We start from the raw sequence: 16,296 nt of genomic DNA, 5'->3' as shown, positions 1-16,296 counted from the left end.
CCTCTGGCCCACTATGCGACATTCACTGCATGTCACATTCACTGACAGGGTTGGAATTTTTCGCATCTGCTTCTGATAAGTGGAGAAACATCCATGAAACACGTTGAGCTATAATTGATGCTACAGTGATACCTATTACGCCCTGATGATGTCATCAATTTTAACTTAGTACGATTATACTTATATAATGTGATTATGAACATAGGCATGCTGTCCTCGGTACTTGTAGGCCATACTATTGTCTTATACATTATCATTTGATTATTATGTACTCATCCTGAATCATGTGTTTATTTATACCCTTGTATTATCATGTCTATGCCTTGTGCTTATTACATCTATATAGATGAAATTACTCTGTTATTATATATTTGTGATCAATAAAATAATTTTTACTCTCACCTCCGCATTTCAACTGCTTCATCTAAAGTCCCAATCTCCTTTTGAATGTATCGAATATAGGGATGGAGGCACCTTACCGTGCCTCATTTAAAGTCCCAAATCCCCCCCTTTTATAAGTTATTGAATTTATTCTTCTCCTCAGCCTTCACGAGGGAATCGGGGGGGCTTCCAAAACTGCAGTGTTTATCCTCATGACACATCACAGGACGCACCCCCATGGTTAACAGAGGACAGAATTAAAATTAGACTTGGAAAACATACCATTAATAAATCACCGGGACCAGATGTCTTGCATCCAAGGGGACTCAAGGAACTCAGTCAAGTAATTGCCAGGCCATTGTTCCTAATTTTACTGACAGGCTACTGACTGGAATGGTACCAGCTGATTGGAGAAAAGCCAATGTAGCATACATCCCTGGGAATTGCAGACCAGTTAGCCTAACATCAATAGTATGTAAACTCTTGGAGGGGATGATATGAGACTATATACAACATTTTAGTAATGAGAACGGTATCTTTAGCAGTAATCAGCATAGATTCATGAAGAATCGTTTTTGCCAACGATTATTAATCTTCTATGAGGAGGTGAGTTGCCATCCAGATAAAGGAAGTCCTGTAGACGTGATGTATCTGGATTTTGCAAAAGCATTTGACACAGTTCCCCATAAACAATTACTGTACAAAATAAGGTTCGTTGGCATGGACCATAGGGCGAGTACATGGATTGAAAACCGGCTACAAGGGCGAGTTCAGAGGGTGGTGATAAATGGGGAGTACTCAGAATGGTCAGGGTTGGGTAGAGGGGCCCCCCAGGGTTCTGTGCTGGGACCAATCATATTTAATTTGTTTGATAAATGACCTGGAGGATGGGGTAAACAGTTTAATCTCTGTATTTGCAGACAATACTAAGCTAAACAGGGCAATAACTTCTCCGCAGGATGTGGAAACCTTGCAAAAAGATCTGAACAAATTAATGGGGTGGACAACTACATGACAAATGAGGTTTAATGTAGAAACATTTAAAATAATTCATTTGGTTGGCAAAAATATGAATGCAATCTATACACTGGGGGGAGAACCTCTGGGGGAATCTAGGATGAAAAAGGACCTGGGGGTCCTAGTAGATGATAGGCTCAGCAATGGCATGCATTGCCAAGCTGCTGCTAACAAAGCAAACATAATATTGGCATGCATTAAAAAGGGGATTAATTTCAGAGATAAAACGATAATTCTCCTGCTCTACAAGACTCTGGTCCGGCCTCACCTAGAGTATGCTGTCCAGTTCTGGGCACCAGTCCTCAGGAAGGATGTACAGGAAATGGAGTGAGTACAAAGAAGGGCAACAAAGCTAATAAAGGGTCTGGAGGATATTAGTTATGAGGAAAGGTTGCGAGCACTGAACTTATTCTCTCTGGAGAAGCAACGCTTGAGAAGGGATATGATTTCAATATACAAAAACCATACTGGTGACCCCACAACTTTTTCTCAGAAGGGAGTTCAACAAAACTTGTGGCCACTCATTAAAAGTAGAGGAAAAGAGATTTAACCTTAAACTGCGTAGGAGGTTCTTTACTGTAAGATCGGCAAGGATGTGGAATTCCCTTCCATAGGTGGTGGTCTCAGTGGAGGGCATCGATAGTTTCAAGAAACTATTAGATAAGCACCTGAACGACCGCAACATACAGGGATATACAATGTAATACTGACATATAATCACATACATAGGTTGGACTTGATGGTGTCTTTTTTCAACCTCACCTATTATGTAACTATGTAATGACTGAAACAGGGTTTAATTGTATTTAACCACATTGTGTTTATTTGCATTTTTGCTTTGTTGACAGAAATCCTTATGGTATAATTGCACTGATTACTAGAGATTTGTTGCCTTAAAATAAGGTATTCACATGATGTGCAGTTTTATGTTATTCATTCCATTGTGTAATTTTTTGCCACAGTAAACAAGAACTAAACTGTTTATCATTGTGTAACTTTCTTAGGCCTCATGCACACGAGATGCAGGTGAAAACTCTGCTTAAAAAAAGCCGTTTGCATGCCGCGTTTAGCCGCGTTTATAAGCGTTTATAAAGATAACATCATGTAGACCCTCCCCAAGCTCTCAAAGCATGTTTTTTTAACTATTTCTGCTATTTTGATCAGAGTGAGCAGCAGCAGCATAGAGAGCAGTTGTACACTTGCATTTGCCTCCCTTTCTGTGGTATATATTTTGAAATATTGAATATATGTCAGGAAATGCTCCTGATGTTGCTCTTGATGAGACAGCAACGTCGTTGCAAATTTCGTGAGAGGTCCAGAGTCAGAGCTCATCGATATTGGACCCATCCGTTGATGGGACAGCGAATGTCCGTTGGATATTTCACAAACATGTATGTGCAGCTCCGTACTTACCCTGACAAGTTTTTTTATTTTAGCCGGATGTCCATTGTCACATTTGATCTGCTCTTATAAAAAGTATGACCTGGTCTGACATTCATGGACACCAATATGAGAAACAGTGTGTCACCAGAGGAACGTCTGTTGGTAACGATCAGGTATGTGTATATATTTATAAAATATATTTATCTATAGATGTACAGATGAATTTTTTTCTCTGTCCTTTATTTAAAAAAAAAAATAATGTCTATTTATAGCAAATTATTAATTTTTTTAAAATATCTAAAATTTTCTTGTGGCAATTTTCAAAATGTTTTCATTATTTCTAATATAAAACAATATTAAAATAGTTTTTTTTTTTTTTTAATCTTAATATATTTTTTTATTCATTTTTTCTAGTTTCAAATAGTTTTATTTAAAAGCAAATCTATGCTAATTCGATTTTTTATAATTGTTTTAAATTTATTTGGCCAATTTTTAAATATATTTTTATCGTGAAATATATTGATTAATATATTTTAATTCTTTGCTGCTGTATATGGTAGTATAATATTTTTTAATACCTTATTAAAATATCCAAAATTCTAACCCTAACCATTCATCCTAACCCTAACCACTAACCCTACCCCTAACCCTAAACAATAACCCTAACACTAACCACTAACCCTAACCCCTAACACTAACCCTAACAGCTAACCCTATCCCTTACACTAACCCTAACCCTAAACAACCCTAACCCTAATCCAACCCTTAATCCTAAACAATAACCCTAACCCTAACGGATAACCACTTACCATAACACCCAACCCTAATGACCAAATTACATTGCCGCAGATGGTCACAGTTGATTTAGAGGCCATGTATCTCTGATGCAGAAAAGTGCATGACATTTTGCGACCCGACTTTGGGGCCCCCTATCTCGGGGTCACTTGGTGATAGGAACCTCACATTGGATATGTTGTAGTGCTAGTTTCACAGTGTCTGCATACAGAATTTGGGGTTCCTGGCAATAAATGGCCCCAAGATATGGGCCCCCAAAGTCGGGTCGCAAAATGTCATTCTCAGATCATATTTCTTTTCAGTTCCAAAAAATTGGGTTCCTTTAAAAACGCTTATAAACGCAAAAACGGCTAAACGCGGCTAAATGCGGGTGCCACGTTTAGCCGCATTTAGCTGCGTTTTGCGTCTGAAAGGGGAAATTTTTGCGTCTGAACCCATTTTTTTGCTTCTGGAAAAATTAGGTTAAACGCAACTGCATAAAAGCGGCAAAAAACTAGACTGTGTGCATGGACACATAGGATAACATTGAATGAGTTCAGGGGCAGTTGAAAAAAGTGTCCAACTGCATCTGGACACGCATTTAACAGTGTCTCGTGTGCATGAGGCCTTATTCCTGGTGTCAAAGGGGAATAATGACTGAACCCAGGGTGTTAGAGGTGTCGGAGGACTTGCAGAGTCAGGGCAACCAGTGGGGTACAGATTCTATCAGCGGCCCTACATATATTTACTGTTCAAAGCATTTACCCCTACCCATTATCACATTTTGTTCTTATCTAGGGTTAGCTAGTGTTATGTTTTTCCTCTCCACTGATCACAGAGCCCTTTTCCTGGATGTGGTTGTTACAGCATGAGGAACCTACACATAGTAATATATATACTGCCTAAATAGCAAATAGTATATTACAGTGGCCAATTACTGAACCTTGAGCTACATAAGCAATTCAATCATTTTGCTGCTAAGTGATTGTCCTTTGCCTATATACTGTGTACTAAAAAGCCCTCTTCATCAATTCAGAAAATTGGGAAATATGTAGTGGGCTGAAATTTATTCAGGAGGTGATTGGTCTCACCATTCATCTATCATCCCTCATTATTTTTAGGAAGAACAATTACATATAGCAGCCAGACAGCATTGTGTTTGCAGTGTGAGTGGAGTGTTATATAATACTTGCTTTCACATGTCTAGAAGTGAACTTGTATTATTTCTAGAATTGATTGGAACAGGAGAGGAAAGGCTAGAACTGATATTGTGCATTGTGCATTTTGCAATTTTCAGACATGCACTACAGTCCATTTAACATGGTTTCCTATGGTACACCTTCACACCAATTCGTTATTCAGCCGGTGCATTTTTGGAAAGGGTCAGGGACTTTTTTTCCCGCTGCAGATTATGTTTTCCATGTAATAGACTTTAATGGAGTTGCACCAGAAACGCAAATGTTGTTTTTAAACTATTTTTTTTATGTGTTTTTTTAAATGTTAACCACTTAAGCCCCAGACCATTTGGCTGGCTAAAGACCAGAGGACTTTTTACAATTTGGCACTGCGCTGCTTTAACTGGTAATGCGCGGTCATGCAATGTTGTACCCAAACAAAATTAGCATTATTTTTTTCCCTGCAAATAGAGCTTTCTTTTGATGGTATTTGAGTGTTTTTATATTTTATATTTTACAATATAAACGGAAAAAGAACAAAAATTTTGAAAAAAATTATATTTTCTACTTTTTGTTATAAGAAAAATCTAATTTTAGCCACATGTTTTTGGTAAAAAATAAATGTCAATAAGCATATATAAGCATATATTTATTGGTTTGCGCAAAAGTTAAAGCGTCTACAAACTAGAGTACATTTTCTGGAATTTACGCAGCTTTTCTTGAGGTGCTAAAATGGCAGGGCAGTACAAACCCCTGATCAAATGACCCCATTTTGGAAAGTAGACACCCTAAGGAAATTGCTAAAAGGCATGTTGAGCCCATTGGACATTTTATTTTTTGTCCCAAGTGATTGAATAATGACAAAAAAAATAAAAATGTTACAAAAAGTTGTCACTAAATTATGTGGAATTGCACCCCAAAATACACTTTGCTGCTTCTCCTGAGTATGAGGATACCACATGTGTGGGACTATTTGGGAGCCTAGCCGCATATGGGGCCCTGAAAACCAAGCACCGCCTTCAGGATTTCTAAGGGCGTAAATTTTTGATTTCACTCCTCACTAACTATCACAGTTTTGAAGGCCATAAAATGCCAAAATGGCACAAAACCCAGCCAAATGAACCCATTTTGGAAAGTAGATACCCCAAGCTATTTGCTGAGAGGCATGTTGAGTCCATGGCATATTTTATATTTTGCCACAAGTTGCCGGAAAATTACAAACTTTTTTTTTTTTGCACAAAGTTGTCACTAAATGATATATTGCTCACACATACCATGGTCATATGTGGAACTACACCCCAAAATAAATTCTGCTACTTCTCTTGAGTACAGGGATACCACATGTATGGGAGTTTTTGGGAGCCTAGCTGCGTATGGGACCCCGAAAACCAAGCACCACCTTCAGGATTTCTAAGGGCGTACATTTTTGATTTCACTCCTCACTACCTATCACAGTTTCAGTGGGCATAGAATTGCCAGATGGCACAACCCCCCCCAAATAATGACCCTATGGTGGGTGTTTATTTTATTGTTTTCACACAATACTTGTGCATTGATTTTTCAAACACATTTTTTTTTGTAAAAAACACACTTTTTTTTTATTTTAATGCACTAAAACCCATTATATTGCCCAAATGTTTGATAAAATAAAAAAGATGATTTAGGCCGAGTACATGGATACCAAACACAACATGCTTTAAAATTGCACACAAACGTGCCGCGGCGACAAACTACATATATTTTTAAAAGCCTTTAAACACCTTTACAGGTTACCACTTTAGATTTACGGAGAAGGTCTACTGCTAAAATTACTGGCCTCGATCTCACCTTCGCAGTGATATCTCACATGCATGGTAAAATTGCTGTTTACATATGATGCCAGACCGACGCTTGCGTTCGCCTTTGCGTGAGAGCAGGGGGGGGCAAGGGTGCTTTTTTATTTTATTTTTAAACTGTTCCTTTAATTTATATATGTTTTTAATAATTTTTATTGTTATCTCAGGGAATGTTAATATCCCCTATGATAGCAAAAGGTAGTGACAGGTACTCTTTTTTGAAAAAATTGGGGTCTATTAGACCCTAGATCTCTCCTCTGCCCTCAAAGCATCTGACCACACCAAGATCGGTGTGATAAAATGCTTTCTCAATTTCCCAATGGTGCTGTTTATATCCAGGAGAAATCTAAGTCATGAAATGCTTGTAGCTTCCGGTTTCTTAGGCCATAGAGATGATTGGAGCCATTCTGGTCTCTGATCAGCTCTATGGTCAGCTGGCGGAACCACCGGCTGCATTCTGAAGTTCCCTGTTGGGACAGGAGAGCCAGAGAAAACCATGGAAGACGGTGGGGGGACATTCCCTCCCACTGCCTGTAAAAGCAGTCTAGAGGCTAATTATACACCAGGATTCCTTTTACATGAATGCCGACCGCTGGATGAAAATAATGATACCTAAACGCACAGGCATTATTCTGGTATAACCACTCAAAGTCCCAGCAGCATACCAGTATGTTGCTGGTCCTTGTTGGGCATATATTGTAATCTTTTTTTTCATGCAGCCTGTGGGCTGCATGAAAAAAAGAGATTGATCAGTGGGTATGCCCACCATTAGAATACCTCCCTTCATCCAACCCACTTCTAATGCTTGGCATACAAGCACCATTTTGTTTTTAACTGTGGTAGTGAAATCACCTCCTACAGCGCTGGAGTCATGGCGTGGGAGCAAACGTTGTTGCTATCAAGATAAATAAATCAGCCCTGCAGCTGAATGTCCTAAAAAATATAGGCCGAAGCATGGGGGCATCTGTCCCAAAAGTTAGGAGCAAATCGCTCCTCCACCCCTGCTGCCCCCATGCTTCGGTATATATGCTCTTTTTTTTAACTGTGGTGGTGAAATCACCTCCTACAGCGCTGGAGTCACGGCTTTATGTATCGTGGTAGCAAACGCTGTTGCTTCAAGATAAATAAATCCGAGCTGCTAAGCAAATGATGATTAACAATAAAACAAAGTAACATTACAGTATAACAGTAAGACTTACCATACCTACAAAGCAAATACAAAAAAAAATAGTAAAAAATAAAAAAATTTTTAACGCAACCTGTGCCTAAAATACATATATGCCGAAGCATGGGGGAATCCACCCGCAAAAGTTAGGAGCAAATCGCTCCTCCACTCCTGCTGCCCCCATGCTTCAGCATATATGCTCTTTTTTTAACTGTGGTGGTAAAATCACCTCTGACAGCGCTGGAGTCATGGCTTTATGTATCGTGGGAGCTGTTGCTGTCAAGATAAATAAATCCACATTGCAGCTGAATGGCGTACCTGAAAACAATAAAACACAGTAAACAGTAAAGTATAAAAAAATTACATAACTGAAAAGAAAACATGATAAAACATAATAACAATAAAACATTGAAGAATAGAATACAGTAAAAAAGAGCAGAACAATAGAGAGAGAATAGAGAGAGAGAGAACAATAAAACGACAACTATTTATGTTTTTTTTATTTTATATTTTTTTGTGTATTTTTTTACTTTTTTATTTTATTTTTTACACTTTTATTTGTAACTGTAACTGTAACGGTTTGGTTCCAGGTTCGGGTCTCTCAAAATGTGATGGCATCTTGGGAGACCCTGTGAAAGTGTGCCCAGTCTGTGCAATGCTGTACCCTACGTTAAAACTCAATTAGTGTATGGTAGCGCTCAAAACATCCACTTCATAGCGAGCAGGTTATTACACTTCAAGCAGGCTCTCTCCCCCAGCCTAATATGGGAATATACAAGCCACTGGGGAAAGCGACATGTATAGTCTGTGGCCCTGTCACAGAGCTTATACATCTTGACCCCGTATCTGGCACGCTTGCTGGGAAGATACTGTTTGAATCACAAGCGGCCAGAAAATGTAATCAGGGACCCATCAATGCAAACAACATGGAGAGTAAACAAGTCTGCAAAACGTTGGTTGAAGTGGTTTATGAGGGGCCAAGTTTTGTAGAGCCGATCGTATCGAGGGTCTCCGCGAGGACAAGAGAGAGTTCATTGTTGTTGAAGAGCATGAACCACAAAATCTGCTCGTATCGTGCCCTGGCCATGGAAGCAGAGAACACAGACATATGGTAAATTGGGTCAGTGGACCAATATGACTGTAACGTACTCATTTTAACTATGCCCATGTCAAGGGATAGGCCCAGAAAGGTCTTAAATTCGGAAACCGTAATTGGTTTTCAATCTCTGGCAAGGGAGGCCTGGGGATTAGCATACAAATTGCTGTGGTCCACAATAGATCTATAGAGATCTTCAGTGAAAAACAGAGAATAAAAATCAAGTGACATACAAACAACTGTTTCCACCTGAATGCCGGGTTGGCCAGTGAATGGGGGAAGTACGGGTGCTGCAGAACTGGTGGGCTCCCAATTAGGATTGGCAAATTCTGCAGGAAGGACACTATGGGCTCGACAGGCCTGTCTTTGTCTTCTTCTTGGTGGCAGCGGGACACTACTTGTGCTTGCCACCTCACCAGCTTGAACTGCACTTACGGGACTTGCCACGTCACCACGTGTTACTGCAGTGCTGGTTTGACTATGACCAGGGTGTACTAGGCTGCTGGTGCTTGCCAGTTCACCAGAAGGAATAGTGGTGCTAGTACTTCTCTGCTCCATACAAGAGCCCTGCGGTTCTTGCACCTCAACAGCAGAAGAAGATTGGGGTCTGAGACGCCTGACCTTGACAGGGACCAAAACGCCGTCGTCAGAGCTATCTGTCATGGAGCCGATGTTGTCTACAGGATCGTATTCTGAGCCTGAATCTGGCAGATGAGTGACTTCCTCTTCACTATCTGTCATGCTCAGAAACGTGTAGGCATCTTCATTAGTGTACCTTCGATTTGTCATTTTGGGCTCTAAATTTACTGGTACACTAGTGAGACTTAAGCCGCATACACACGGGGCGGACTGTCTGGCCAACTTAGTCCGTCAGACAATCCGACGGACAGTCCGTCATACTTTCGAATGAACGGACTTGACCACACACACCACTTTTTGAGCGGACTAATACGGCGTACTAAGTCCGCCATACTATCCGCCCTACTTTTGAAATGAACGGACTCGCCCACACACGCGGAGGAAAGTCCGCTCATTTCGAGCGCGTCTCCAGGTAGGCGGGGCCTGCGAAGGAGACGTCGCTGGCCCCGCCGCCTGGAATGAACTTAAAGGGGAACCCCAACGCCGAAAAAAATCGGCGTGGGGGTCCCCCCCAAGTCCACAACAGACCCTTGTCCGAGCGCCCCCCCTCCTGAGCCGTACCAGGCCGCGTGCCCTCAACATGGGGGGGTGCCTTGATTAGCCTTCGTACCAGGCCGCGCGGCCCCCCCACCCCAAAGCACCTTGTCCCCATGTTGATGAGGACAAGGGCCCGACAACCCTGGCCGTTGGTTGTCGGGGTCTGCGGGCGGGGGGCTTATCGGAATCCGGGAGCCCCCTTTAATAAGGGGGCCCCGGATACCGGCCCCCCACCCTATGTGAATGAGTATGGGGTACAATGTACCCCTACCCATTCACCTGTAAAATAAAAGTACCAAAAAAAACACAACACACAAGATAAAATACTTTATTGCACAGCTCCGGGGGTCTTCCGTCTTCGGGGGTCTTCTCGCCGGACTCCTCCGCTATCTTCTTGTAGCTCTTTTGCTAGCGGAGGAGTCCGGCTTTCTTCCTCGCCGCCGGCCTCTTCTCCCGACTTCGGGGGTCTTGTCCCCCTCTTCGGTTCTTCTGCCGGGCCACCGCACCTTCTTATAGCTCTTTTATAGGCGGTGGCCCGGTCTTCTGTCGCCGCCGTCGCCGCCGCCTTCCGTTCTTCTTCTTCTTCTTCTTCTTCTTCTTCTTCTTCTTCTGCAGGAGATGTTGCCTCGACGATCTCTCCGGCCGGAATGATAAAGTGATAATCCAAGATATATAACTAAAAATTGTACACTTTTAGTTATATATCTTGGATTATCACTTTATCACTTTATTTTCACATTTGGTACACTATATTGGCAATTCGGCAATGCCTTCTTGATTTTTACTATTTGTGAGCTTAGGCATTCATTTATGACTGATAGTTTCACCTTTATGGTATTTTTATATATTTGCTACCACGCATTTCAATAATTTATCAAGCACTTTGCACATTCTCCCCTCTTTCCCCTTTTCCCCCTCTCTCCCCTCCCCTCCCCCCCCCCCCCCCTCTCTTCCGTCTATCTTTCCTTCTCTTCCTCTATTTTCTATTGCGCAACACTAAAATCACAAAACTCTTATCGCTTAGGGAGTAGGTTAAGCTCCCCTTAAGTGTTTGCAGCATTTTTTCATTTCCCCCTGTCTGGTTGGCTGGCGCAGAGGTATCTTATATAACAATTATCTGCTCCCTACTTTTCCTCCCCACTTTTGCTGCCACCATGGACATTTTTTCATTTTTAGATAAGCGACAAATTAACCTGGAGGAAATTTTTAGTACTACCATCCCCAGTAAGAAAAGCAATGACCTGGAGAGCCTAATGAGGAAATTGGGTCATGCTATGGAGAAAAAAGTTAACCTATGGTGGGATATAGTGACTTTTGAGCAATACATGAAAGATAGCATTGTCCCAAGAAGATTAAGATGGGACATAACTCCTAATGATGGACTGATGGACCAGGAATCCATCAATGAATGGTTCAAATTTTTCAACGAGAAAGGCCTAGAATTACTTGCCTTCCTACTAGAAAGAAAGAAGAAGAAATTGCGATTAATAGAGGAATTGATCTCTCAGATTAAAAGGGACCTGGAACCTTGGAAAGACAAAACCGAATTCCTTACCCTTACATCACAACTAAACAAGGATCTCACTAAAAGGGATAAAGAAGTCCAACAGAAAAAAAGCAAAAAATACACCAGGGACATAAATGATTTTAAAACGGATCACACTTTTAAATGGCAGAATCAGCACAGCCAATCAGATCCAATATCTACATACTCAACACCAGAGAAAACAGTGAGAGTCCAACCCCCCCAAATAAACCCTCCGAGTAGAAATGATACACAACATTTACCTCAAGATGATCATCAAAACTACAGAGGGGAAATTACAGAACATCAAAGATATGATGAAAGATATACAAATTACCAACAACATACACCTTATGACAATGAAAGAAGATATCAACATGAACGGACCCCAAGAAATGGCTGGAAAAAGCCATTCTGGAAAAACTTCAGGAAGAATAATTATAAACAAAAACCTACATATGATCAGAGGCCTCCATACGAACAGAGGGATGAGAGAAGATATCCACAAACCTATAGGGGGGCACCATATTATAATAGGGATCGCCCGCAAGATACATACAAACCAAGAGCAAGGAGCCCAGAATACCAATACCAACATGATAGAAGAGATGGAGATGGTAGAGGACCACAATCACAGGGTCCGTATAGACCACACGAGAGGAGTCCAATCCGCATGCATAATCACGAGAGAAGAGATGGAGATGGTAGAGGCCCACAATCACAGGGTCCGTACAGACCGTACGAGAGGAGTCCAATCCGAACGCATAATTATTATGCGCCCCTACTAGACAGACCAGAGGAGGAAAGACCTGACAGACAGCGTTACTCAGATACTGAACATGAAAGGTCTTTTTTAGAACGGGGCAGGGAAAATCACCCGGTAAGAAATGCCGAAGAAATGAGATATGTAAGACGCACTCCAGAAAGAAGAGAGGACGGAGAGGAGGGAAGAGAGCACAAAAGAAAAAGAGAGTGAAAGGAGGAGGCATTTTTAATCTTAGTGGGAAACAACTCACACATGAGGAAATTGGTACATTAGACAAGGGTCTTAAATATGCTCCCGTAAAAAATTTAGACAAGTTTCAGACATATATAGGGATTCAGAAGTACATGAGGAAACTCAACATTAAGAAATATATCGCTAGCAACCCTTGTAGAACCAAAATATCCCACATTAATGACAATACTGTACATAGCACTTTGAGGAATAAATCCACTTTTAATCCACCAGCAAAAGATAATAAACACATTGATGTTTTCAAAAGAGTTGTGACAGACGAACTAAAGTCACTATAAATTAGAAAGAAAGAAGACCCCAAGCACATTAAGAGTGGAATTCGCAAACTAACAAAAAGAAAAGACTTGGTAATTCGACCAGCGGACAAAGGGGGAGGGATTGTGATCCTCTCCAAGGAGCAATATAATTTAAGTATGGAAAACTTACTACAAGATGAAAACACATACACATGCCTACTAAGTAATCCTATGTTCAGATGCAGAAAGGCACTAGAACAAGTAGTCCACTTGGGTCTTAAAAGAGAAACCCTGACCGAGAAAGAAGCAAAATATCTCATACCGGAATCGTGTCGTACGCCTATTATATATTCAGTCCCAAAAATACATAAAGAGCAGAGTAATCCCCCACCAAGACCAATAGTCAACGGGATAGACTCATTAACATCGCGCATGGGACAATACATTGATTTTTACTTACAACCCGCAGTCCAGAAGACACAAGCATACCTAAGGGACACCAAACAGATTCTGCAACTGCTAGACAATCTCCCTGCCAATGAAGATCCGTGGCTTTTGGCAACAGCAGATGTAGCCTCCTTATATACAGTAATCTTACACCATCAGGCGTGTGAGGCAGTTAAATGGGGTCTGAGAAAATATACCACCTTACCATGTAGTCAGAGGAAATACATTATAAAATGCCTGGATTTTGCCCTGAAAAATAGCTACTTCTGGTATAACCGTAATTACTTTTTTCAAAAAACTGGAGTAGTCATGGGAGCTAAATTTGCCCAGAGTGTGGCGGGCTTATTCATGGCGCAATGGGAAGAAGAAGAGGTACTGAAAAATATCCCAGAAGGCCTACAACTATACAAAAGGTATATTGATGACATAATAATAATATGGAAGGGTAAGAAAGAATCACTCATCAACTTCCTAGAAGGCCTTAATACTAACAACAGAAATGTCCAGTTAACATGGGAGATCAGTGATAAGAACATTAAATTCCTGGATTTAGAAATCATGCAGAATGACAACATAATATCTTCCCAAACACACTTTAAAGAAGTAGACAGGAACAGCTACCTTCCAATAGGAAGTTGCCACCATAACAACTGGCTGTTTAATATACCAAAAGGGCAAATGATGCGAATAAGGCGAAACTGCACTGACGATCAAGTATTCAAAGTACAAGCAGAGACTCTGAGAGATACATTTCTGGAAAAAGGCTATGATAATGAATTTATCAATAATAAAATCATGGAGGTTGCGGAGATCGATCGAAAAACACTACTAGAAGATAAACCTAAACATACACCCAAAGATGATCTAGTACCAATCATCCTCGATTACAGTTCCCAATTTAAAGATGTTGAGAAAATAATTAGACGGAATTGGAACATTCTACTAGCAGACAAACAACTACAACAGCTACTCCCTTTAAAACCTAAATTTATATATAGGCGGGCTCCAACCATTCGGGACAAGGTAGTAAAAAATGTCCCGGATCCCCCTAAGAACAACTTCTCATTTTTCTCTGGAAAAGGTTTTTTCCCTTGCAGAAGAGGCTATGCTTACTTAAAAACTGGATGTCAGAACAAAAAAAGAAAGGAGTTTACATCTACAACTACTGGAAACACGTATGAGATAAAAGATTTTATAAGTTGCAACACTGAGGGAGCGGTCTATGTACTGGAGTGTAACTGCGGTCTCCAATACGTGGGCCGCACAAAAAGACCCCTTAGAGTACGCCTGAAGGAACACGTGCAGAACATTACAAAAGGATTCGACAAGCATAGTGTATCGAGGCACTTTGCCTCTGTGCACAATAAAGATCCATCCCAGCTGAAATTTTGGGGTATAGAATCTTATACTAAACATTGGCGCGGAGGGCGTAAAGTTAGAATACTAAGTCAATTGGAATCAAAGTGGATTTTTACCTTAGACACTTTTGCACCTCAAGGGTTAAACATAAATTTTGACCTGAACTGTTTTATCAGTGATTTTTAATTTATACATGCCTACCCCTTATTAGACTCCTTTCATTACACCCAGATATTGGTTTTAATTCTGGTTTATGAGTTTTTACTAAGCTTTTTATAAAAATACCCAATTTTAAAATAGTTTTAAAAGTAAAGATTGATTCAGATAACCTTTTTTTATATTTATGTATGTACACGTTGATGTAAATATATCTGTACTCTCTCTCTCTCCATTATACCTCATAGATTTTAAACATATTTCGGTGCGCTTTATTTTTTGCACATTTTAAATCAGATTTTTTACAATATATGTAAACGTTGATGTAAATATATCTATACTCTCTCTCTCCATTATACTTCATAGATTATAAACGTATTTTGGTGCGCTTTATTTTTATATTTTTATAATTTGCACATTTTAAATTAGATTTTTTACAATATTTTTTCTTGCTAATGGTTTTTTAATTGTCTTAAATTGTGATCTAAGCGATACATTTAATCAGAGTAAAGGTGCTGAGCAATCTCCTGGTGTCACCACTCTTCTGACCCGAGCGTAACATAATTAGGTTATGTAAACCTCCAATCTAATGCCTGCTGGTCTATTTCCGGCGACATAACCCATCAAAAATGGCCGCCACGGAACTTCCGGTTTCGGACCACAAGAAAATGGCCGCCGTAATGACTAACGTCTAGCATAAAAGCACAATCCTTTTCTCTCTACTCATTTCCCTGAAGAAGTCACGTGACGGTGACGAATGCGCAAGGAAGGAAGTGAGAGAGATACCAGGAAGAACGTTGGAACGCACCGCTCGTTGCTCTGTATATACTGCACTTATTTACTCCTCAAATGTGAGTACCCTGACGTTTTACTTAATAAATTGAATCTGTTCAAACTACTGCACTATGGGATATCATCTCTTTATTTTGTGAGGCATACCTACCCTAGGAATTGAAGCAAGCTATTCACCAATATTTGATTAAGGCTGTAACCTCACAGCCGTGAGGTAAGGGCACATCCGTCCACTCACTGGATAATAGGAAGAAAAAGTCACTGCATCTGTATGCCTGCATGAGTCACTGGAGTTTGAAGCAAAGTGCTCTCCCTTTGAACACAGCATGTTCACTGTATTGAATAGTTTATATTGACTATTAGCACTTTACCCATTTGATCCATTTTTGCACAATTTTTTTTTTTTTTCTCTTATTTGCAATTGTTACGTTTTATATTGCTGCTAGCATCATTTTCACTTATAAGCACTGCATGGATTACGTATGTTGTGTATATAGTTATTGGGTTTATTGACATTTGATTGTTCACTTGGCATGTCACATGGAAATATGCTTATGTGATTATTTAAAAATTGTACACTTTTAGTTATATATCTTGGATTATCACTTTATCACTTTATTTTCACATTTGGTACACTATATTGGCAATTCGGCAATGCCTTCTTGATTTTTACTATTTGTGAGCTTAGGCATTCATTTATGACTGATAGTTTCACCTTTATGGCATTTTTATATATTTGCTACCACGCATTTCAATAATTT

The sequence above is a fragment of the Lithobates pipiens genome, unplaced genomic scaffold (genome assembly GCF_037356315.1).
Source record: "Lithobates pipiens isolate NorthernLeopardFrog02 unplaced genomic scaffold, aLitPip1_a1.2 Scaffold_25, whole genome shotgun sequence".
In the NCBI taxonomy this organism is placed as follows: Eukaryota; Metazoa; Chordata; class Amphibia; order Anura; family Ranidae; genus Lithobates; species Lithobates pipiens.
This window is presented reverse-complemented; position numbering follows the sequence as displayed.